The following is a 25,352-nucleotide window of genomic DNA, read 5'->3' as shown; positions in this document are numbered from 1 at the left end:
TAGGTAAACGAGTAAAAATTACCTTGCAACTGAAGGCTGAAAAAAAAAAGAAAAAATTGTTTATTTTTCCGATTATTTTGTCGATATGATGTGGAACAAGTCAGATTACACACGTGAATAGTGCTAATATTAATATTACTGAAATTTTTAGTTCTACACATGCAACTACATTTAGAGGTACAATCTTTTTTTTTTTTTACCATTTCTGAAACAGAAACTCGTCCATGGAGTAGAAGGAGTTGTCCAAAAGAAATGATTTTAAGCTAGATTTAAAACTTGATCTGCTACCTGCCAGACACTTTATGTTGTTGGGCAAATGATCAAAGATTTTTGTTGCTGAATAATGTACTCATTTTTGAGCAACGGACAGCTTCACTAACGGATAGGAAAGGTCATTTTTCCCTCTAGTGTTGTACGTATCAACATCACTGTTCTTCGCGAATTGAGACGGATTATTTGTAACGAATTTCATTAGCGAATATATGTACTCTGATGGTGCAATTAAAATGCCCAAAATACCAGCCAATGATCTCGAGATTTACGTCCATTGCGAAACGCCGGGATTGTGAAAGTTGCTAGCTGATTGCTGCAACTATTGTTCTGTTATTGCAGCAGAGGAGCGGGATCAGCATGCCCTCAGCGTACTGGTGTCAGTCATTTCTCTCATTATTTCTCATATTTTACTCTTTCAAAACAAGACAGATCGAATATCTCTTGTCTTATGTAACGGTTTCGCCTGAAATTCGGCTGACGCGTTTCAATGCAAAGCATGCCTCAGGAACGCTGGAAGCAAATTCAACAGATCTTGGTGTGTGTATGGCTTAGTACCTGGAAGACAATACTGGGAGGACGGTAAGGCATCTGTGCTACCGCTACGAGAGAGGGTGATGGTAGAAGGAAGAGTTATATGGCATTGTTGGCAGGGAAACCCAGGGATGTTTTTCAGCTACCTTAATCAGAAAGACGAAATACGTTCACAATAGCCTCTGCCCAAGCGGTGTGTGAGAGTTGTATCTCAAGTGTATCTGTTTCGGTAGTAGTAGAAAGTTTCACACACTGCCCCCTAGACAGCCAAACACGTCACATTCAACACCTCTCTATCTACAACCTTGCGCTCCGTTGAACGCTCAAACACGGCAACAATAGGGAGTCGCGTAGCGTTCGGCGTCCTGCAAGTGGGCAGTCGTGGTTTTAGGTCCCTCTGCGTCGATCGCGGCCATCGCAGTCGTATGATTCCCATATACACTGCTCTCATCAGCAGTGGTGTTACTGCAGTTATAGTTTGGAATTTTAAACAGCGTCGAATATTACCTCTTCTGTCGACGAGTCAATATTTCGGAAGCTACAAGAATTTGAAAAAAAGAACGTTGGAGCGAAGAAATGTTATTATGCTACATGCACAAATATTGTATGGTGAGGAAAGCCACGAATATTTTTCGGTTTGAAAGGTTGCTCGGACTTTTAAAGACTAGTTCTGCTGGAAGTCCAGATTTTGGACGCTTCTGTTACGTGAACCTAAATGCTAAAGTACAGGTTAGTTCAGGATAAGAGTTATACTTAATAACAACAACCGAATGCGTCATAAAGTTCATTTAACTTTTAGTATCGCTATCTACTTTACTGTCTTCAGAACAAACTAATGTTTCAGTGAACTAGTTAGATTGCTCAACAGGCACTAGTGCAAGTTAAAACGTAGACCATAAGAAACACACGTTAAAGCAATGCACAGTTTAATCTCTCACGGTATTACATCAATAATTTCAATTGATGATGGTGGTGATATCCTCCTCGCCGTGTCCGGCGACAGCGACTCCGTCAGTCGTTTAGTCCGTATTGTGGCGGGCTCGAATGTGGCTTACAAAGCCGAGCTTTGCTTTGAAGATCCGGTCACCCGAAGAGCAATATAGTTGCCCAGTGGAGTTATACGTATAGATGTAATTAGGCTTGGGCTTAGATTTGCGGAGCTTTCGTTTATCGCCCAGGTTCTTTAGGCGGATATGCTCGAATTGTTCCACACTCTTGTGTATAGTTGAGCTCCACTTTGATCGGTGCAATTGTATGGTGGCAAATCCAACACCTTCCATGAAAACCCTGACATGACAGCAAATCCGGCAGTATGTCATATAGCTCCGAATAAATCCTGACATTAAATTAACCAAAGTAATACGATCAACGAATGAGCAAATGGAATACCACAGACTAACACAAGAACGTCTAAATGCATGTCATACTTTCCCACCGTGCAACAGACGCAGTTTCAAGGGGAGAAATGAGAACAGAAGCCGAGAGCAGAGCCCTGTAGGCTAGAAGGCCCTACGATAAGAGTGGGACAATGGGACACCCGCATAGCCGGCCGACCGCCAAGAGGTCCATCCTCCAGTCCATGTTAAAAGATAGAGCCCTCCAGAAGAACAGTATAGATCTTACGATAACACTAAAAGGTCCACACCAGCTGCAAGTTTTAGCGTGAGACTATACACGTGTCTGTTACATAGCTAACATTAAAAACATTGCCCCACCACGAAAAGTATAACGTTTCTCATTGGATAGACAGAATTTTTGTAGGAGGAGACCCTGATTGGTCAGTTGAAAACACAGTCAGATACCTTTTCCTTAAACCAACTTCGGTAAACAGTAGTAAGGATAAGTTCGAGAGAGTTGCTACCGAGATGGCGAGGTGTGTGCAGCTGCTCCGCCAGCTGCCCCTGACGCTGCCTAACCACCGACAAGGTAATGAACACATGCGATGCCGCATAAGAGTGCATAAGGCTTCACTCAGAACTGCAGAAGTCTCATCTGTTACATCCCCTTTTTACATAATACTAATGTCGATCGTCAATTAAACTTTGTGGTATTCACATTTGCTACTTGAAGTTTCAAACATGATGATTTTTCTGTTATATAATTATTGAGAAGCCACATCAGCCACTGTAATTTACGACAAGTTAGATAAGTAATTAAAGACAATTGAGGATCACTGTAGACCATTTCTTATAGTTTTCTCTTTGATGAAACTTAATTTAAACATAGGTTATAGATGAGATATGGCATAGATCATCCTTCGATCCATTGTAGAACTTGGAAACCCATTCAGGGAATATTCGTTCACATTTTTGTTGAACGCAGTTAGTTTCTATCATCCTGTATTAAAATATTTCCTTTTATCAATAGTACAATTAATAAACAATGTTTTGTGAGTAGAATAAAAAAAATGGCTCTGAGCACTATGGGACTCAACTGCTGAGGTCATTAGTCCCCTAGAACTTAGAACTAGTTAAACCTAACCAACCTAAGGACATCACAAACATCCATGCCCGAGGCAGGATTCGAACCCGCGACCGTAGTGGTCTTGCGGTTCCAGACTGCAGCGCCTTTAACCGCACGGCCACTTCGGGCGGCAGTAGAATAAAAATTCCAGTGGTAAACTTAAGTGCTTTTTCGACGTCATTTTACCAGATAACTAAAAATAGGAAAGCCTTGAACCCCTTCCACTAAATTTAGTTAGTATTAAGATTCTTTTACAGGGAGTGCAGTGGAACTGACGCTGAAATCATTAAGTATTTGATTATATCATCGCTAGTCTCACAGAATTCTTCTGAACTCAATATGTCATGTGTGGTCCCTCGTCTCCTTACCAGCAACAGGTCCCGGGTTCCAACAAGTCAATTCCCTAAAAAACACGCTGAGTGCGTCGTTGCGCGAAAGTGGTAGGGAGACACGACTTAGAACAAACAGACACCACGCAGAATGTTAGACAATGCAAGCTCCTCCCAACGTTTGCTGGGAATGCCACAGGCTGTGAGGTGACGTTTGATGGTGTCTTTAAATCGCAGGTATTGACCACCTTGCCGCCGCTTTCCACACGAGAGCTCTGAGTAGAACACCGCTTTGGGGAGTCTACTGTCGTCCATACGTATAATATGGCCACTCCATCTCAGTTGGTGTTTCATTAAGAGAGCTTTAATGCCATGCAGTTTCACGCGACGCAAAATCGCTGTGTTTGGAACACGGTCTTCCCATTTCATGCGGAGAGTTGATCTCAGACAGCGAAGATGAAAGGTGTCTAGCCTCCTAATGTCAGCTTTATAACAGCACCAGGTTTCCGAGGCGTAGAGTAAAGTTGGTAATATTATTGCTTTGTAGACAGCAGTTTTAGTTTGTAATCTGAGATCATGTGATTTCCATACGCGGTGATTCAGTTTGCCGAAAACTGGCTTCATACGAGCTGCAATTTCTGTTGTCAGGCTGTTGTCGCTTCTAATTTGGCTACCTCAATATTTAAAGTATGACACGTTTTCCAAATGTTTGTTGTCCAGCTTAATACAGCAGTTGTCTGTACTGGAACCCCTAATTAGTCTCATATAGACAGTGAAACAGCTTTTTATATGAGTATAACTATAACCGTAACAACTTTTATTTTCATTGAAAATACAAAACAACTATTAATAAATTCCGCTTGTTTTGAGGGGCTTATAAATTTCATATACCTCATCATTAGTAAAATAAGAAGCCATTTCGACGTTTTGCACAGATGTGGCTTCAGGCATACGGCTTAATTTTAATAACTGCAACTGGATTTGACAGCTACCCATTAGAATTCCACAAATCTATGGCCTTAAATAGCGTAGCTGCTTTGGATACTATGATAATGCGTGAAATTATATGGCTGTGAAGTGTCACAATTGACAATGTAGTTCAGTACATTTTCCTCTCTCAATATAGACGCTCTTGTTCCCGTTCCTTCCCCATATTTTCAGTCGTCAACGTTCTTCATACAAATTGTTTTTCTTGACCTTCGGAGCACTCGTTACGAGATTTGACAGCCTCTACGTTTGCTGCAGCAAACCGTTTTGTTACATGTCTTGTTAGTTAGAAACAGACAATGAATGATCGAGAAATTACATCTGATTACTCCTTCTTACGTACCATATAACCGGTTTGCAAAACGGCACTGAAGGACGCCGGAGCAGAAGGGTTTGTGTTGTTATTGTTCAGTTGCCACGACAGTTCTAGCACTCTACAACGAAACCAAGACGCCATAGCTCTGCGAGAGACGCACCCGTGTGGCAGAAGGGCCGGGCACGCAGCGCGTTAGGCTGCTCCGCCACGCACACGCGCCAGGCAGGTCACGCACGACGCAGCGCCTCAGACCTAGACTGAAGGAACGCAGTTCTGTCCGCACTCGGGACCCGAAAGCTGACGGATATGAGGAGCGGCTTGAGATTTGTAGTGTCACAACGTCGAATCTCCAGCGGCGAAGCAATTCTCTCGTGAACAACGCAAGCCCCGTCGGACTTCAGCAACACACTACACAACGCGAACCGACGTGACGCTAGGTACTTTATACGACACAGTCTGAACCGAGCAGTCGCCATATTGTTGCCACGCAGCTTTGTTGATCGTAATTTCAGCACTGATGTAAACAAACGTGCACTCATCACAATCAGCGACCGGTCGTCGGGCACATGGGGGTTGTAGCAGGCGGTGCAGTGATGTTCCTGACACTCATGCTTCAGGCACTGCCACACAAACAAAGACGCTGGAAACCACGTGCAACCGTAACGGACGGTGCGCAGCGCTTCCGACGTCGTGCCGCAGTTGACATCCTTCAGTGGAGCAGACGTAGTGTCATGTAGTTTGTCTGGCACCTGTATTTAAAAAAGTACCCAGCAGTTATGCGAAAATTTCATTGCAGACCCTGACAAACATGGGATCACTGATCTCCTCTTTCCAACAAGTTTCGAATGTCATTGGAAAAATTATAACACGCTGTTTAAAACGATATATACTTCATTGCCAGATCATAAAGATCTACAGCTACAACTATACCTACAGTACTGGCCATTAAAATTGCTACACCACGAAGATGACGTGCTACAGACGCGAAATTTAACCGACAGGAAGAAGATGCTGTGATATGCAAATGATTAGCTTTTCAGAGCATTCACACAAGGTTGGCGCCGGTGGCGACACCTACAACGTGCTGACATGAGGAAAGTTTCCAACCGATTTCTCATACACAAACAGCGGTTGACTGGTGTTGCCTGGTGAAACATTGTTGTGATGCCTCGTGTAAGGAGGAGAAATGCGTGCCATCACGTTTCCGACTTTGATAAAGGTCGGATTGTAGCCTATCGCGATTGCGGTTTATCGTATCGCGGCATTGCTGCTCGCGTTGGCCGAGATCCAATGACTGTTAGCAGAATATGGAATCGGTGGGTTCAGGAAGGTAATACGGAACGCCGTGCTGGATCCCAACGGCCTCGTATCACTAGCAGTCGAGATGACAGCCATCTTATCCACATGGCTGTAACGAATCGTGCAGCCACGTCTCGATCCCTGAGTCAACGTATCGGGACATTTGCAAAACAACAACCATCTGCACGAACAGTTCGACGACGTTTGCAGCAGCATGGACTATCTGCTCCGAGACCATGGCTGCGATTACCCTCTACGCTGCATCACAGACAGGAGAGCCTGCGATGGTGTACTCAACGACGAACCTTGCTGCACGAATGGCAAAACGTCATTTTTTCGGATGAATCCAGGTTCTGTTTACAGCATCATGATGGTCGCATCCGTATTTGGCGACATCGCGGTGAACGCATGTTGGAAGCGTGTATTCGTCATCGCCATACTGGCGTATCATCCGGCGTGATGGTATGGGGTGCCATTGGTTACACGTCTCGGTCAGCTCTTGTTCGCATTCACGGCACTTTGAACAGTGGACGTTACATTTCAGATGTGTTACGACCCGTGGCTCTACCCTTCATTCGATCCGTGCGAAACCCTAAATTTCAGCAGGATAATGCACGACGGCATGTTGCAGGTCCTGTACGGGCCTTTCTGGATACAGAAAATGTCGACTGCCGCCCTGGCCGGCACATTCTCCAGATCTCTCACCAACTGAAAACGTCTGGTCAATGGTGGCCGAGCAACTGGCTCGTCACAATACGCCAGTCACTACTCTTGATGAACTGTGGTATCGAGTTGAAGCTGCATGGGCAGCTGTACCTGTACACGCCATCCAAGCTCTGTTTGACTCAATGACCAGGCGTATAGAGGCCGTTATTACGGCCAGAGGTGGCTGTTCTGGGTACTGATTTCTCAGGATCTATGCACCCATATTGCGTGAAAATTTAATCACGTGTCAGTTCTAGTATGATATATTTGTCCAATGAATACCCGTTTATCATCTGCATTTCTTCTTGGTGTAGCAATTTTAATGGCCAGTAATGTAGTTTGTCTGGCACCTGTATTTAGAAAATTACCCAGCTGTTATGCGAAAATTTCATAGCATACCCTGACAAACATAGGATCACTGATCTCCTCTTTCCAATAAGTTTCGAATGCCATTGGGAAAATTATAACACTCTGTTTAAAACGATAGATGCTTCATTTCCAGATCATAAAGATCTACGTCTACATCTATACCTATATTCTGCAACCCATCTTACAGCGTGTGACGGAGGATCCTTGGTCTACAACAACCCTTGCCTTTTCCAGTCGCGAGTGGTTCACGAGTTGAATTGAAAATCCCCTTAGAAAAATTATCAATTACTGTGATGGTAAACTTCTACGTTATTTGATACAAAGACAGCTGAGCAAAATTTAACGTACTCAGACAATCCTCTCTTTACTTATTCTGATCATCACTAAACTGACACACAGTATTCTTAGCACAACGCAATCTGACTTTCAATAATCCCTGCAAAAGAATGGCCCTGACTACCAATAACCTATACCTTTCACAAATCACTTACCTCACAAAAATCTTTGTTACTCGAACTACTGCAATACAGTGAGCGCCAATACTGCCAGCTAAATAAAAGACTCTAGCTACCGAAGGCACTAATTACTGATAGGCATAGTTAGCAAACGAAAGATTTTGATAGAGAACAAACAATGTATTTATCTTAATAGTGTTCAAAAGTCATCATATATATATTTATCAGTTCAAGACCTCCGTCTTTACAAATTTCCTTTTTCTGGCGGACACACTTCCAGATCGTCCGCTTATAGTGACCTCTCAAAGCTCTGGCATCTCTCTCTCCACATCCACCACTGCTGGCGGCTCACCTCCAACTGCTCAACGCTACGAGCTGTTCACATCCAACTGCCTAACACTACACAAGCGAATATTCCAACAATGAGTCCGAACAGCCACAGACTGCACACAGCGCAGTCAGCGATTTTCATACATAACGCTACGTGGCGTTACCAACATAGAAACTTAAACAGCCTACTTACAAAATCATTGTTGCTGAGCAGTCGTCTGATCTCGAATCTCTTTTCGCGATGTATGCATAGGAGGGTGCTACATATTGGTTGACTCTTCTAGAAACATACGCTCTCGGAATTTTAACAGTAAACTACACCTAGATGCAGAATACCTCTCTTGCAGCGTCTGCCATTGGAGTTCACTAAGCATATCCGTGACTCTTACGTGCTTACTAAATGTACCTGTAATGAAATACGGTGCTATTCTTTGGATCTTGGCTATTTCCTCTATAAATCCTACCTGGTCCCATACTGACGAGCAACATTCAAGTATTGGTCGAGCGAGTGTTTTATAAGCCTCCTCTTTTGTGGTTGGGCTACAGTTCTTGAGGATGCCACAGAATATCTGTCTGGCATCTACGTTTTCAGCGATTAATTTTCTCAACAAGAGTTGTCCGTATCAGTATTCCAGTATTATTATTTTTTTTTTTTTTTAATTTTGGTCGGGTCAGTATCAGTTCAGTTGCTTTTCTGAAAACTTTCACGTAACTTTAAACACAGCATGTTATATTTCAAACTATAATTTACGATGTTTTAATCAATAAGTACTAGTTATGAATGTACAGTTAAAATTATTTTTTTAGAAACATTTGAAAATACGAATTCTTTGCACACTTAAAATTTCTAATATTAACTACGCAATCCTGTACTGTTTACTATGTTTATTTTCGGATTCATTTATGAAATAATAATCGAAATCAATAATTTAACGAAAACTGGTAGCAGTTCATTTGTTAAGAAAAACTGTAAACCCTTTGGAATATTGTTATTTACACAGAGTGAGAGAGTCGTAAGCTTGCCTCTGATGTGATCGGACGTATGTTTGTATAATAGATGCGAACAACCTAATTTCGGCTTTGTTAATGTGAAAAATCAAAATACTGTATGATATACTAAAATGTGAGAAATTCAGTGTAAATTGGATTCATGTCAAAAATTCTTCTAGAACAATCTTCCAATTTATTTGATAGATTTTGAGTTTCAAGAATCAGAACCCTAGACGAGAAGAACTGGAGCCATCTCAACATGACAAGGTAAATAAACTTGAAAGTTTATTGTAATCGTTACTCTCAAATCTTCATAAAAGGCTTTGCATATTAATAACTTGGACTGGGCATTGTTTAATGTGGACAATAGATAAAAGAAGGAAGGAGGGGGGAGATTACAAGTGCTTCCAGTGGCTGTTCTGCAATCGCTTAACACACAGTAATTATTCTTTCTGTCTGTATATCGGCAGTACATTACATTTGTTCACTACAGTTTCGTCGGATTAACACATGGTTCGAGACTACGGCTGTTATGTGAAACGAATTGTTGCCTGAGTACAACAACCAAGCCACAAATTGGTTTTAGATTATTTTATTCCTAAAGTACCGTCACCGTTCTCAAATTTATGTAATTCATCATCAGTCGGTTTTCATGCCTTCGTCAAAAAGTATCATGCGTTGGTTTACTGCTGAGTTGCCATGAGATATCCGTCTGGAGCATTTGTTTTCACGTTTTTCCACCAAAGAATCATGTTTGTAGTGTTGGTTACATTTTACAATCAAACACGTCCGTTTGCATTGTTAAACACATTCGTTTGATCACGAAACAAATTTCCGACGCGCACCGTGTGTTTTATTTCACTTACAAGTGTGAAAACAAATACAATCTCTGAACAATATAACACAGGTAGTAGGTGAGGGATTTGTGGACACGGGTGGTGCGCCGTTTATAAACATCTGATGATGATGATGATGATGATGACGACACTTGCGTTATAGTGGGCAGACGTTTGCTGCCGTCAAGATTTATGTGACATAGGATAATGACAAGCATTAATTATTGTCGTAGATTCCAGTAGTGATTTCGCCGCTTTCTTTTTATATTACAGCATTTTATTGACTTCAGTCACAATGATTCTATTAATTTCTTATCAATGAATTTAACTGAACTGATGTACATCGCTACAGCAGAGTAAGTCACAGGGTTCTGTCATATTCGCTTCAGGTATCGCTGTTCTAGAAGGGAGAAGCTGCGGTTGTTTGATCGAAAAAACGGGGAGGAACATAAATGAAACTGAAAGCTGGCTTGTTCTCGATGTGTGCAGCGATTAACTATACTATTAAGGCCACTTTTTGGTACAAGATGGAGACCCGGGTTCGAATCCCAGTTTGGTATTTAATTTGTCAGATTATACTCATTACACCCATCGATTTCACGGATACCGTTTCATTTCGATGCAAATCATTGATTCCTTTCCCGCTGATGCCAAGTGTTTCAAGTATTGAAGGAAAATCAGGAGGAGGAGGAGGAGGAGAGGGAGGAGTAGAAGGAAGAAATGAAGAAGAATAACAGGAAGAACGAGGAAGAACTAAAAGCTAAAAGCAAACACCATAAAAATGAAGAGACATTGATTTGCGGCGTAAAATAGAGTGCAGGGATATTAGAATTCACTATTCCATGTAATGCGTGCGTCGCTCCAAAAATCCTTTATAATACCGGTTTAATATGTAGAGGGAAGTGGTGTGCGTTGTGAAAACAGCGACAAAAGAAGGTTTTTCAAGGAATCGCCTCTTCGCCTTTAAACCTGGAAATAGTATAGCGTAGAACAAGGTCATAATTAGTCCCGATATCTGCTGATAAAATATTCGCCAGTTCCCACAGGAAAAACCCCGTCATCCACAACGGTGACCGAATACTGAGGCTCCATTGAGAGCACTGCTAGGACGGGAAATTCAATGCCGGAAGGTTGGTAGCGTCGCGGTCGCGCCAGTAATGAGTAATCGGCGGGCTTGTGTAATGGCCCTGTCATCACGTCCCCACAGAACTAGAGGAGGGGGTGGCAGGGGGGGGGGGAGGAGAGAGAAGGTAGCGAATTACAGCGTTGCGGGCGGTACTGGCAGTTCAGTTGGGTCTCTATTGAGGTCGCGTCCGCCCCCACACAATAAACTGCGCGCTTAGGCCACCGGCACCACAGAAGGGGGGGGGGGGGGGGTTGTAACGACCGCCATTAACATCTACTCAAATTCAACGTGGATCACAGCGACAGAAATGTTCAAAAGACCTCGTTCTCGTACATAATTAACTAATCTATCAAGTTTCAATTATTTCAGCTAAACGAGTAATTTTATAGCCAATCCACTTCCAGGTTTCAAGTTACAGTGCCAAAGTACACCAACTGTAATGTTTCTGTCACTAGTACACTGATTTCTAGTTTATCAATGTATTCTTGGGACATTCGTCAGCCGCGCTGGATTAGCCGAGCGGTCTTACCGCGCTGCAGTCATGGACTGTGCGGCTGGTCCCGGCGGAGGTTCGAGTCCTCCCTCGGGCATGGGTGTGTGTGTTTGCCCTTAGGATAATTCAGGTTAAGTAGTGTGTAAGCTTAGGGACTGATGACCTTAGCAGTTAAGTCCCATAAGATTTCACACACATTTGAACTTTTTTTGTTTTTTTATTTTATTTTATTTATTTATTTTTTTTTTTTTTTAGATTCGTCAAAAAATCAAGTTCTCTCACATTGCCAACACTGGGATCGACATCATAGTAAAAGTAATGAAACAATTGTCCTAACAGGGAAGCAAGATTACGCAGGATGGCCAAACAAGGCAGATATCAAAAGTAGATTTCCAAAGGCGAAGAAAGCTTTCTTCAATAACATATCGCTAATGATAGGTTTTCACCATATCAACAAAGATAGGCAATACGATCTATTACGATATTGTAGTGCCTGTGTTATTCCGAATTACGGCACAGTTTTCCTTCGGACATGCGTGCATATATTGCATCGTACTTCGGAATAACATGCATGAATGTCCGTAGAATATTGCACCGCAATTCGGAACAGGCACAGCAATATCGTATTTATTCGCCGACACAGGGCCAAACGACTTTCAAGTAAAATTCTCCCCTGTACGGGAATATACATAGTGAATGTACGAGTACAGGTTGCAGACACATGGTTGATGACATATGGAAGTTTGGGTCAGGCCGTGGATCATGCAGGGATAGCCAAATGATAAGGCAACCGCTCGCGATTAGCGGGAAATCCCGGTTCGATTCTCGCTCCGGCAGAAATTTTAACTGTCGTCATTCCATTATACAGCTGATGGTTGTCAATATTCGCAGCTACGAATCCATTTCTCGAAGTTAAGCAACGTCGACCGTGGGTAATACTTGGATGGACAGACGTCAGCGTACAGCATGTGCTAATGGCTATTTTCCCTTTCCCTTTATGGCAAAATAGGGGAGGGGTGGTGGCGTAAAGTTCCTAATCACTAGGCTTTGCACACTGTGCTAGGCTAGATTCCAGACCTCCCCGCATTGTCTCATGAAGACTGGGCATGTGACACTGTTGACAGTGGTTCGTCCGTCAGATGGAGACGTTAAACACGACGACGGCCTTGGTGCCGGCACCCCATTTCACCTTTTCCCTTCTCTCACTAACACACAACACAGACATGAGACGGTCACCTGCCGAGCGGTCTGAGGCGCTGCAGTCATGAACTGTGCGGCTGGTCCCGGCGGAGGTTCGAGTCCTCCCTCGGGCGTGGGTGTGTCTATTTGTCCTTAGGTTAATTTAGGTTAAGTAGTGTGTAAGCTTAGGGACTGATGACCTTACCAGTTAAGTCCCATAAGATTTCACACACATTTGAACATTTTTGAGACGGTCACCTACACGTATCAGATGCACTTGAACACACAACTGCCACACATGGCGAAGACAACGTGCCACTGTGTCCACGAAGGACAGAAAAACGTTTCCAATTAGAGCGCTGAACCTTTCCTTCAGCGTCTCTCAGCCACCGATGACATACGACTCTACTTTTTCACTCTAACGGTATCAAACATCGATGTGGGATAGAGGAAGAAGTTCGTGGATGAATACGTCTGCAGCACACAATTGCATGGAAGTGAAATGTGGATCACTGGAATTCTGAGAGAACAAACCCGTAGATCTTGAAATGTTGTGCTATCAAAGAATGTTAAAAAAATTAAGTGGAAAGATAAATTTCGAAAAGAAGTTTAAAAAGAATAAGCGAGACTTCACTCAACCAAGTAACGAATCTTCAATACAGATTAAGCAAGTTTAGCAATAGGTACTCGAAATAACAATTCTTTTTACTTTCATGAACAATGCTTCGACTACATACCACCAACTTAAACCTGCAATTTAACCCGCTGTTTACTTTACATAAACCGTCACTAACACTTGTGATTAGTAATCGGCCACAGAGTAGCAAATTTCACATTTGGACGGTCAACCAGGAGCGCAGGACGGTTTCCCTCGAGAGACACTGGAATAGATTCTTGTTGTAGTTCGCAGATTTAATTCCTCGTGAAGCTACATAATTCTTCATTGTGATGGGTGTGGTTTACAAATGTTGATTCTTGCTGAAAGGTGTCTTAACGAAACTACTCGATGTTAAATCAATTCAGTAACAACTTATTTGGGAATGAATCATTGGAAGGATACTCTTATTCAAAGTAGCTCTCCAAAGGAGTTTATTTCTTGCCTATGAAAATAAACTGATGCTGCTCAAAATTAAACTAAATTGATAATGTTCCTCGATGTGTTAAGCTTTATCCAACCATGCTACCAACGTTTAGGGTAAACGTTACGTTTACTTGAATGGACAAACGATAAAAAATATATTCGACATAAATTTCTAATTTTCTGGAATGAACAAAGTATGTTACTCGTAGGATTTTTATTCGGTAGCTCTTTATAAAATACAAAGTCGAATTTAATATTTATAACTACAGTACTGAAGGCAATTCTCTTTGCTCTTGTCTACATCGTTGTGATTTCTCTTAAACGAGCTCCGTCACAACAGGTTTTCCTCAGCTTTTCATATAAGAAATTGCATTAAAGTTTACAAATAAGGTTAAAAGCAATTCAAAGACAAACAAAACACTGTTCTTCATTTTCGTTATCCTGGCGATATTGAAAGTGCCGTGGTATTTTTCTGATTTCTGTTTTCGTGCGAGCAGTCTCCAGTCCGCTGTGTGTTCCTTCCGTTCTTGTAGACTTTTTTCTTGTGACCAACAATTTTGGCACTGGATATCTGAAACGCTGAGGCTTACAAATTTCCTCCGGTCTTCAATGACCCATTTTTCTTCGCACTAGTTTGTTTTCATGGACTTTTATTTACATTCACATGAGAGGTTTTTTTTTTTTTTTTTTTTTTTTTTTTAGTGCAGTTACATTAGTCAGCTACCGTGAGTAAACAATCACCCGATATGCAATTGGTACGATAATTCTCTCTCAAGAATTTCACTATTAGAACGAGATACGACGAGATGAAATATCTCCAGTACTCTTTAACTTTGTTCTGGAGAAACTAATAACACTCTAGGTAGATATAATTAGATAAGTATATTATGAGTTTAGAGATATATCAGAATTAAAGACAGTAAGTACAACCCCTTGGTATGTATTTCTTAGTATGTACAAACAGTACTTGTACAACGACACATCCTGGAAAAAGCTACAGAGAAATTTGGAAGTCAAATGCCTCTAAGAAAACCTAATTCAAGATCAACGTAACTGCCTCGCCAGAATACCGAAAAACATTATATTTAGAGACTAGAATATATTAAGTACGCGAGGAGATCTTTACTCTGTACAACACACATTTCTGACGACACCTACCACAGTTTCAAGGAAGGAAAGAAGATACGAAGACCTGGGAAACATTTTCGGAATGGCAAAAGAAAGAAGGGAATGCTTATACACAGGATAAATCAATATTTCCATAAAAATGATAAAAGTGTAAGACGCCAACAAATACGAGGAAAAGACTGAACGGCTATGTGACAAAGGTATGAGGAAGGCAGTAAGTGACCTAAGGAGTAAACTGAAACAGAAACGGCCACGATATGCCAAAAAAAGTGAATAAAAAGGAAACACCTAACCAGCCAACTGTTGAGGAAAATTAAGGGATAAAAATGGAGTGTAAGAATGGAAAGCATTTGGAAAGCGGTATAAGATGTGAACAAGAGATAAAAATAAATGAGTTGGGCTGTATTACATGATCATCGAACATTTTTGCAGGTTGTATAACACAGCGCCTGAAAAAGGAAAAGTAAAAAAGTAAAGTACCCGGAGGACGTTGTCGGATCAATGTTACTTGCTACACGCGTATACCATTGACGTGTATGTAAATGATTAGAGCTGCCATTCTTTGTAACTGGCACAACGAACACCAGAGTCCATTAGTGTTGTTCGTGTTTGGCGTTGTTAACAGGCAGATATTGAGCGATCGCTGTGAAGGGCACAGAAATGCCGCGTACTCTTGTAAGACGGTGTTATCAGCACCTGACGGTTTGAAAGAGGCCTCATAGCAGCTCTACATTTGGGCGAATCGCGCAATATCCAGATTTTTGCGGCATTCACATATGGAGACGCACATCTGACTGGAACATCGAGAACGAGTATGTATCCCCCACGTTGCAATGCAAGGAAGAATCGCCGTATTGTGCACCAAGCAAATCATAGCCCGTTCACATCTGCGCCTGCAATCTGTGAACAAGGAACTGACTCCTTGCAACATTATAAAATGTTACAAGGAGCCAGTTCCTGCACTATTTGTCGGGGGCTAGGAGTAGTTGGACTAGGGAATTACCGTCCCGTTCATAGTCTGCCGTTAACAACACAAACAGCTGCGTTTGGGGTTGTTGCCTGACCGGGAAGTACGGACTGTTGATGAAAGGCGTTGCATTGTGCTCAAGGTTTAATCACGATTTTGCACCCCCACCAGATGACCATTGTCGCGGTTGTGGCGGTGATCAGGGGAGAAGTCCAATTCTTCCAATGCTTGGAGAGGCAAAGCGCTGTTGCTACTGGTGTCATCGTATGGGAAGCCATCAGGTATGACTTCCGGTCATGGCTGGTAGTGACTGAGGGAAATCTGAATCCACAACGGTATGTCAAGGACAACTTACTTTCTCACGCGTTACTTCTGATGCAACAATATCGTGATTCCATATTTTCAAAGGAAAATGCTCGTTCACACATGCCACATGTCTCTATGAGCTGTCAACTTGATATTGACGTAGTCCCATGGCTAGCAATGTCTCAGATCTATCCCCCACAGAATATGTACCAGCTCGTAGGTCAACTCCATCCCAGTGCCAGCATCTAGGTACCAGTTATAACAGCCATGGGCCAGGCTGCCTCAGGAGAGAATACAGAGTCTTTGTGACACCTTTCCCTAACGAACCAGCACGTGCTTCGAGGCCAGAGCAGTGCAACGTCGTACCACTAAGATCTTTGTGAATTTCACTCCATATTATAGTTACTGAATTAACATCACATACGCTCTCAAACCAGGTTTCAATTCATTTCTCCTTCTAGGTCCTTCATTCTTTTGTCAGCAGTGTATAAGATACCCCGTATTGGCAGGTAAGAGCGCATTTTACTTTATTTCGAGTTTTTTTGTTTCGCATACGTGAAGCGAATGTATCAGGGCTGCAGTGAGTATAGAATAAGGAGCGAACGTTAGGTTCCCACACTGGCTAGCAGAGGCAGTTGGCCATCTGGCGCTTTCAGAGCCAATGGGATGAGGTGCCGATGCAGAAATCGCTCGTGACGTCAGCAAAGAGATACGTAGGAAAAGTACATTTGTTCTGGCGCGAATCAAGCAATAGCATTAATAAATTTTGCTAAGAATAGTTGACCTTTGACACTCATACGAGAGTTGGAACTTTAATAGTCGCAACTATTTATTTACAGTTCCTACAAAACAGACACGCGTTTCAAAGTTTTACTGGCCTTCTAAGTAGTCACCAGCATTGTGTACAACCCGTTGCTAGCGATGTGGAAGTCGTAGGATACTCTTAGCAGTGCCAGTTGTGTTGACAGTTCGAGCGGCGCGGTCTATTGCCCGACGAATTTGTAGCAGCTCTGAAGCGAATGCCGTGAAGTGTTTCCTTCAGTTTAGAAATCGATTTGAACTTACGAGGGCTTAAGTCAGTGGTGTGCAGTAGGTGGTATAGCACTTAGCAGCCCCGATCAGTCGAACAAATCAGTAACAGCTTGCACTGTACGTGCTTGAGCATTGTCCTGCAAAATGATGTAGGACCTCTACATAAGTAGAGGTACTGTCCTTGGCTGTGGGATGTATCGGTTAGAAAAATGCACCGATGATGACTGATATCAGTCGAAATCGATTTGCAACAAGATAAATAAATTATGTTTCCGCGGCTGGTTGCTACATTCTTTATAATTTTGTATTCCACCGTCGCTGCACAGAAAGGGAACATTATGGAGCCCAACATTCAAAACTACAATTATGGTATGAGCATTGCTTTTAGCCAATGGCTGGTCAAAAGAACTTGGTTTTCCTTGCTTCCTGGCCTGTGTGTAGAAATCATACTCCCTTAGACAAAACTATCCATCCTGAAAAGTTTGTGACATTGCATTTCATACCACTGGAACAACTGGACAAATTCAGGCTCTGGACATTCCTTTTTTCCGTGCCTATAAAGCACAATATCGTGCCATCTACAACTACGCTTTAAAGGTTAGCCAGTTTCACGATAAGCTCCACAACAGACTGTTCGGCATTCCGTTGCATGGCATCACATTCCGTCAGTGCTCATCATCCCGTTACACCAGTATGACTCTGTATGCATTCTTTAAGAGGTAAACGTCCTGCACAATTTGTAACTCCCAAGGACTTCGGCTTCTATCCTTATAATGCATACATCTGTAATCAGTGTGGCGCGCCATTTTTCGTTCGGTGTTCATGGTGTAAGTTAATGACTTGTTTTGAATGTGTCTTAAATGTCTACGATGTCCATTTTGTGAAGTTTAATACATACATCCCACAGAAGGTTGATTTCTGCACCTCCCGGACATTCATTTTCTATCGCCCTCCTGAACCACGTGGTGAGTCATTAGCAGCTAGCATTTTTCATGTCATAAGTGTTGACACAGCACGTTCGGATGAGGCTCACTAAGGACTGAGCTTGCGATCTCGCACTCAAGGGGTTCCTTGTTAGTATAATAACGCCGTATGTTTTCCGAATTATCGACGCGATCTCGCACTCAAGGGGTTTCTTGTTAGTATAATAACGCCGTATGTTTTCCGAATTATCGACTGATCACGATGTGAGGCTATACATGCCTACCGACATGCTGTAATTAGTAATAAGACACACATAGCTGGAAATAATACTCGTTTTGTGTCTCGTGAAGGAACGGTCACAACTAATTTTTTTTTTATTAAAGTTATTTGACGCTAATTCCGTGTTTCCTGAACGAGTAAAGCCAATAATAAGCGCAGGGAGATTAGTACTGAAGTTTTCCCGCTCCGCGGGTTCTGCCTTCTCGGAAGTCGTTGCGCCCCCGAGACCGTGTTGTATTTACTCCACAGGCGATTGCACGATAAGCGTGACTTAAGGAGTCAAACTTTAATTTAATAAATACAGGAGCTACAACCGCGTGTGGCGGCTAGCTCCCGGGCCCTTATCGACCGCATCGAGCTAATTAGCATTGCAGAAGCAGAGGAGATCGTGCCCGGCTGGAGAGCGTTCCATTAATAAGCTAGGCCGCCGCTACCGCTGCTCCAGCTATAACCTGCCGCTGCTGACCTCAATGGCTTCGCCGCATCTAGAGCTGCCGCTTGGCGACCAGCAAAGCATTCCCAACGACAAGGGATCCAGCAGCAACTATTGTCTCTCCTTCATCGTCCGTATGTTCACATTAATTCTCTTGATGAACGATGACAATATTTCTACGAAACACCATCTCCCAATGTCTTTGTTGTCATCATCAGTCCGAAAACTTGTTAGATGTAGCTCTTCTGCTGATCGATCCTAGGAAAATGTCTTCACCCGCAACTCACATCCGTTTGAATCTGCTTGCTGTATTCGAACCTTGGTCTCCCCCTTCAGCTTTTACCTTCCTCTATTTCCCTCACGCTTCACCAAGCTGACAATTCGTTGATGCCTCGGGATGTATCCTACCAACCGGCCGCTTCTTACAGTCCAGCTGTGCCACAAATAGCGAAACACATCTACTACTTTCAGTTTCACATTTCCTGATCTAACTTCCCACGAGTGTCGCCAATATCCTCACAGCATGAAATGCTCCAACTTACAGAATCGTCAGGGACTTTTTACAGGCTGTAACATGCGCGTAAAACTGAGTGTTTATACTGAAACTTCCCCTTTGAAAATTAAGAAGGACAGTGCTGGTAAACTTCTACGTTATTTGATTTTCAAACAGCTGAGCAAAACTGAACGTACTCAGACAGCTCTCTCTTTACCTATTCTGATGATAACTAAACTGACACACCATTTTTTTAGCGCAACGCAATCTGACTTTCAATAACCTAAACAGGTTTTTATGTTGGTAACATCACGTAGTGCTCTGTATGAAAATCGCTGACTGCACTGTGTGCAGTCTGTGACTCGTTGACCTCATTGTTGGAATATTCGCTTGTGTAGTGTTGGGCACTAGGGAAGTTACATCAGGAAATGAGAAACTGAAAGTAGTAGATTCAATACGGATAGCTTGTGTGCCATGCCACATACAGTCTTTTCAAGCGATAGTGGTAGAATATACGCATTCCTTAATCTCTACCATCGAATGTCAATGTCGCAATATCAGTTACGAAACAATTCGCGCATTTGAATTGTTATTTACACTTATTTAACTCGATAATCTACAACACTTAAATCTGTTCTTTTCTACAACGATGTGTCGTAATCTGTTACACGATACTGCGTGTTCTGCACCTACGTATTAGTTTCCTACCGTCTGTGTTACAGAGGATCTTTTTATTTCTGAGTCATTTAAATTTTTGGCAGAAAATTTCAGCCCAAGGAACATCAGACGGAGTAAGAAGTGCTGCAGTAACACCCCGTGATTTGACTAGATAGGATGATTCAGCTGCCCCACCTATGGGTTTCATGAAACCCACAACACCTTTAAAAACCAAACACAAGATGATTATACTCCTCTGCTCGCTACGAGCAAACTATCAGTCCTACAGAAGAAATGAACAGTCCTACAGAATGAACAGGACCTCTTTGTAGGGCATTTAAGGTTGTTAAATTTTGTTCTTGGATACGTTTTCGGTAGAGGCCGTAGTTTTCGAATTATTCGAGAAGAACGTACAAAAGTGATCTTCAAACGCGTTTTCCTTGAATACCTGTGGCCTCCAGCGAAAACGCACCCCAGTACAAAATTTAACTCCATTAAATTTCCTACAAAAAGCTCGTGTTCGTTTTTCTCTGTAGAACTTATAGCTTTGCATGCAGCGAGCGAGAGAATGTGAAAACCAGATGTGTACTTGTTGAAGGCGTTGTGGATTCCATAAAACCCATACGTAGGGGAAGCTCAATCCCTCTGTACGTGTCTGTATTGTTGCTTAGGTACAATAGAATTGACAGGATTGTGCTACTCAAATAAATCTGCTAAACACTGTAATTTACCGTTTTAGTTTTTATTGTACACTGCTGGCCACCGTAAATGCAACACCAAGAAAGACAAGAGGTAGCACAACAAAATTTATTTTGTAGATAACATGTTGACCAAGTATCAAATGATTACGTTTACAGACGTCTGTGACATGTGGTTCCTGCAAGAATCAGTAGCCAGAGTAGCCGCCATTGTTGGAGATCACCGCTGCCACACGTCTCGGCATTGAGTCAAAGAGACGTTGGATGTGTTCCTGGGGTACAGCAGCCCAAGGAGCTTCCACACGTTGCCAAAGATCATCTGGTGTGGCAGCTGGGGATGTAATCTGGGTCACTCGTTGAGCAACCATAGACCACATGTTTTATATCGGCGAAAGATCCGGAGAGCGAGCCGGCCAGGGAAGCAATTCAATCTGGTAATTGACGAAGAACCTTTGGACACTGCGTGCCACGTGTGGTCGCGCATTATCCTGTTGAAATATGGCTGTGGCCGAGCCCTGAAGGTAAGGAAGGACAACTGGCTCCAGCACCTCGGATATGTAGCGCCGGCTATTTAAAGTACCGGCAATGCGTACTAGAGGCGTGCGAGAGTAATATCCAATACCGCCCCATACCATAATACCCGGTGCAAGACCAGTGTGGCGGTGCATAATGCAGCTGTCCAGCATCCTCTCTCCACGCTGTCTCCACACTCGAATCCGACCATCGTGGTGCTGCAGACAGAAGCGTGCCTCGTCAGTAAAGACAATGTCATTCCATTCTGCCGTCCACATCCGTCTGTCATCACACCATTGGCGACGGAGACGTCTGTGGTTCTGCGTCAATGGTAGACGAAGCAATGGACGTCTTGCGGACAGACCACTCTGCTGTAAACGGCGTCGAATGGTACGCGCAGACACTGGATGATGCGTTACAGACGCAATGTGCTGTGCTATGGTTCGGGATGCCACTGAGCGATCCGTCACTGCCAAGCGCACAATTTGCCTATCAGCACGTGCAGTGGTGCACCGAGGTGAATGCGATCGACCACGTCGGTCCGTCGTACCCTCCTGCATCCAACGGTCACATATCCGCATTACAGTTGTTTGGTTTCGTCCAACACGACTAGCGATTTCTCTGTATGATAATCCACAATCTCGGTAAGCCACTATCCTTCCTCTGTCGAACTCGGATACTTGATCAAAAGATGTTTGCTGTTGTCTACGAGGCATAACTGATCGCCTTGTGAAACAACCACAAGGTAAACACACGTGCCGAACGTACACTCGTCGAAATCGCCAAGCCTTAAATGGCGCTATGAGGTGGCGCCACAGACGCGCGTGATGTGCGTCTGCGCTGAAATTCTAATCAGTTGCATATCACATCGCTGCAAACTCATGGTGTAAATTTCACTTGCTTCGGATGCTTCCTTCAGGGTGTTGCATTTACGGTGGCCAGCAGTGTAGTTCAAAACATGGAGATACTATTGCCTGTACTGAAAGCAATCAGACGCACTTTCACTCACGTTACACTTTTGCAAAATTGTAAATTATCACATGCAAAACATTGGCAACTGATTTTCTTTTAATATTCAATCTAGATAAAATTTAATAGTCGCTTCAAAGTTCATTTGAGTCTTTGTTAGATATTTGTAACAACAACGTCTGCTTAGCGAAACCATCCACAGTTCAACTATTGCCGAGTAAAGTTATTTAATTCGCAATTCATTAATCTTCATTTAATTTCCACAATATTACCCCTCCCATCTTTATTTATCGAAATTTTAATTATTCTTGACATAACTGTCTATGCATGAAACAGCTGACAGTTAAAAATTTGAACAAACGCTCCTGTTTTAAAAACAGAAAATTTCTTGCACTCTTCTTCCAAATCCGCCAGCAAAGCGTCTCATTATTTTACTGTATTTTTCAGCCTCCGGTCCCACAAATGGGATCACAGCCGGTGTTGACGTTGTTGCACTTCAGTGCTAAACTTCGCAGGTTGACTTTTGTCATTAGATGTTAAAGGATGACGCATTCGTAAGCGATATGGCTCTGTCTTCTGGCGGCTTCATAACATACGCCAAAATGTGAAGTGAGGCACATTCAGTTCCCTGCTGCTTCTTAGAGTCGATATCTAAGAGCTCTGGAGATAACTTTCCCTCATCAGATTTACTGCCGCTTCTAACACAACGGGATGCCCTTTGCTACGTCATTTACATAAACGAGCCTTATCCAGAAATTTAGCGAGTAAATGATATTCAAAATTTCTAAACGCATACCCGCCATTTTTTAAGCATTGCTACAGCTGCTATCTCACGATAACTGAGGCAAGTAACATCGACGCGGAAAAGAATTTCCAAATGTTGTCTAGACATCGTTGCAACGACGTAGTATGTTTCCCATTGTCTCTAAAAAAATCGCGAAAGCACGATAACCATTTATAATTAGCTCGTATATTAAAAGAGCGTGAGTTAAAGTGCACTTTACACCGGGATTAAAGTGGGCTGTACGTGAACGCGACCTGTGTTCATCACTCGGGCCAACTTGTTCCGTTGTTGTTGTTGTTGTTGTTGTTGTTGTTGTCTTGAGGTCGTAGACTGATTTGATGCAGCTTTCCAAGCTACTCTATCCTGTGCAAGCCTCTTCAGAACTACTGCAACCTACATGCCACTGAATCTGCTTACTGCATTCATCTCTTGGTGTCCCTCCAAGAATTTTACCCCCCATACTTCCCCCAAATACTAAACTAGTGATTCCTCGATGTCTCAGAATGTGTCCTATCGATCGATCCCTTATTTGAGCCAAGTGTTGCCACAAATATCTTGTCTCTCCAGTTCTGTTCAGTACCGCCTTATTAGTTGCGTGAGCTACCCAGACAGTCTTCAGCATTCTTCTGTTGCAACACATTTCAAAAGTTTCTATTCTCTTCTTGTCTTAACTGTTTGTCGTACATGTTTTGTAACGTCACCTTAGAAAAATTAGGAATATCTGTGCTGGTAAACCTCTTACCTTATTTGATACAGAAACAGCTGAGTAAAACTCAACGTACTGAGACAGCTCTCTCTTTACTTATTCTGATCATCACTAAACTGACACACAATATTTTTAGCGCAACCAAATCAGAGTTTCAAAAATTGCTACAAAAGAATGGCCCTGACTAACAATAACCTATACCTTTCATGACTCACTTACCTCAAAAAAATCTTCGTTACTCGAACTACTGCAATACAGCGAGCGTCAATACTGCCAGCTAAATAAAAGATGCTAACTACTGAAGGCGCTAGCCTACGGATAGGCATAACTAGCAAATGAAATATTTTTATAGAGAACAAACAATGTATTTACCTTAATAATGTTCAAAAGTCATCATATATACATATATAAATTCATGACATCCATGATTACAAAGTTCCTTTTCTGGCGGACACACTTCCAGATCGTCCGCTTATAGCAACCTCTCAAAACTCTGCCATCTCTCTTCCCACATCCACCACTGCTGGCGGCTCACCTCCAACTGCCCAACGCTACGTGCTGTTCACATCCAGCTGCCCAACACTACAATAGCGAATATTCCAACAATGACAACCATCCACAGACTGCACACAGCAGTCAGTGGTTTTCATACAGAGCGCTACGTGGAGTTATCGACATAAAAACCTAAACAGTTTCACTTCTGTGTGTGACTACCTACCAGACAAATATCATCAGAAAAGACTTCCTAACACGTAAGTCTATATTCGATGTCAGCATATTTCTCTTCTTCAGAAACGCTTTCTTGCCATTGTAAATCTACACTTTGCATCCTCTCTACTTCTGCCATCATCAGTTATTTCGCTGCCCAAATACCAGATCTCATCTATAACTTTTTCTCGTTTCCTAATCTAAGTCTCTCAGCATCACCTGATTTAATTCAACTATTTTCCATTATCCTTGTTTTGCTTTCATTAATGATCATTTTATTTCGTTCTTTCAAGACACTGTCCATTCTGTTCAACTGCTCCTCCAAGTCCTTTGCAGTCTCTGACAGAATCACAATGTCATCGGCAAACCTCAAGGTTTTTATTTCTTCTCCTGGAACATTAATTCCTACTTCAAGTTTACTGTTGTTTCCTTTACTGCTTGCTCAATGTACGGGTTGTATAACATCGGGGGTAGGTTGCAACCCTGCCCCACTCCCTTTGAACCACTGCTTCCTTCTCATGCCTCTGGACTCTCAAACTGGCGTCTGGTTTCTGTACAAGTTGTCAATAAACTTTCGCTCCTTGTATACACTACTGGCCATTAAAATTGCTACACCAAGAAGAAATGCAAATGATAAACGGGTATTCATTGGACAAATATATTATACAAGAACTGACATGTGATTACATTTTCACGCAATTTGGGTGCATAGATCCTGAGAAATCAATACTCAGAACAACCACCTCTGGCCGTAATAACGGCCTTCATACGCCTGGGCATTGAGTCAAACAGAGCTTGGATGGCGTGTACAGGTACAGCTGCCCATGCAGCTTCAACACGATACCACAGTTCATCAATATTAGTGGCTGGCGTATTGTGAGGAGCCAGTTGCTCGGCCACCATTGACCAGACGTTTTCAATTGGTGAGAGATCTGGAGAATGTGCTAGCCAGGACAGCAGTCGAACATTTTCTGTATCCAGAAAGGCCCGTAC

The sequence above is a fragment of the Schistocerca americana genome, chromosome 5 (genome assembly GCF_021461395.2).
Source record: "Schistocerca americana isolate TAMUIC-IGC-003095 chromosome 5, iqSchAmer2.1, whole genome shotgun sequence".
NCBI classification, from domain to species: Eukaryota; Metazoa; Arthropoda; class Insecta; order Orthoptera; family Acrididae; genus Schistocerca; species Schistocerca americana.
The sequence above is the reverse complement of the archived record's forward strand: the minus strand, read 5'-3'. Positions refer to the sequence as shown.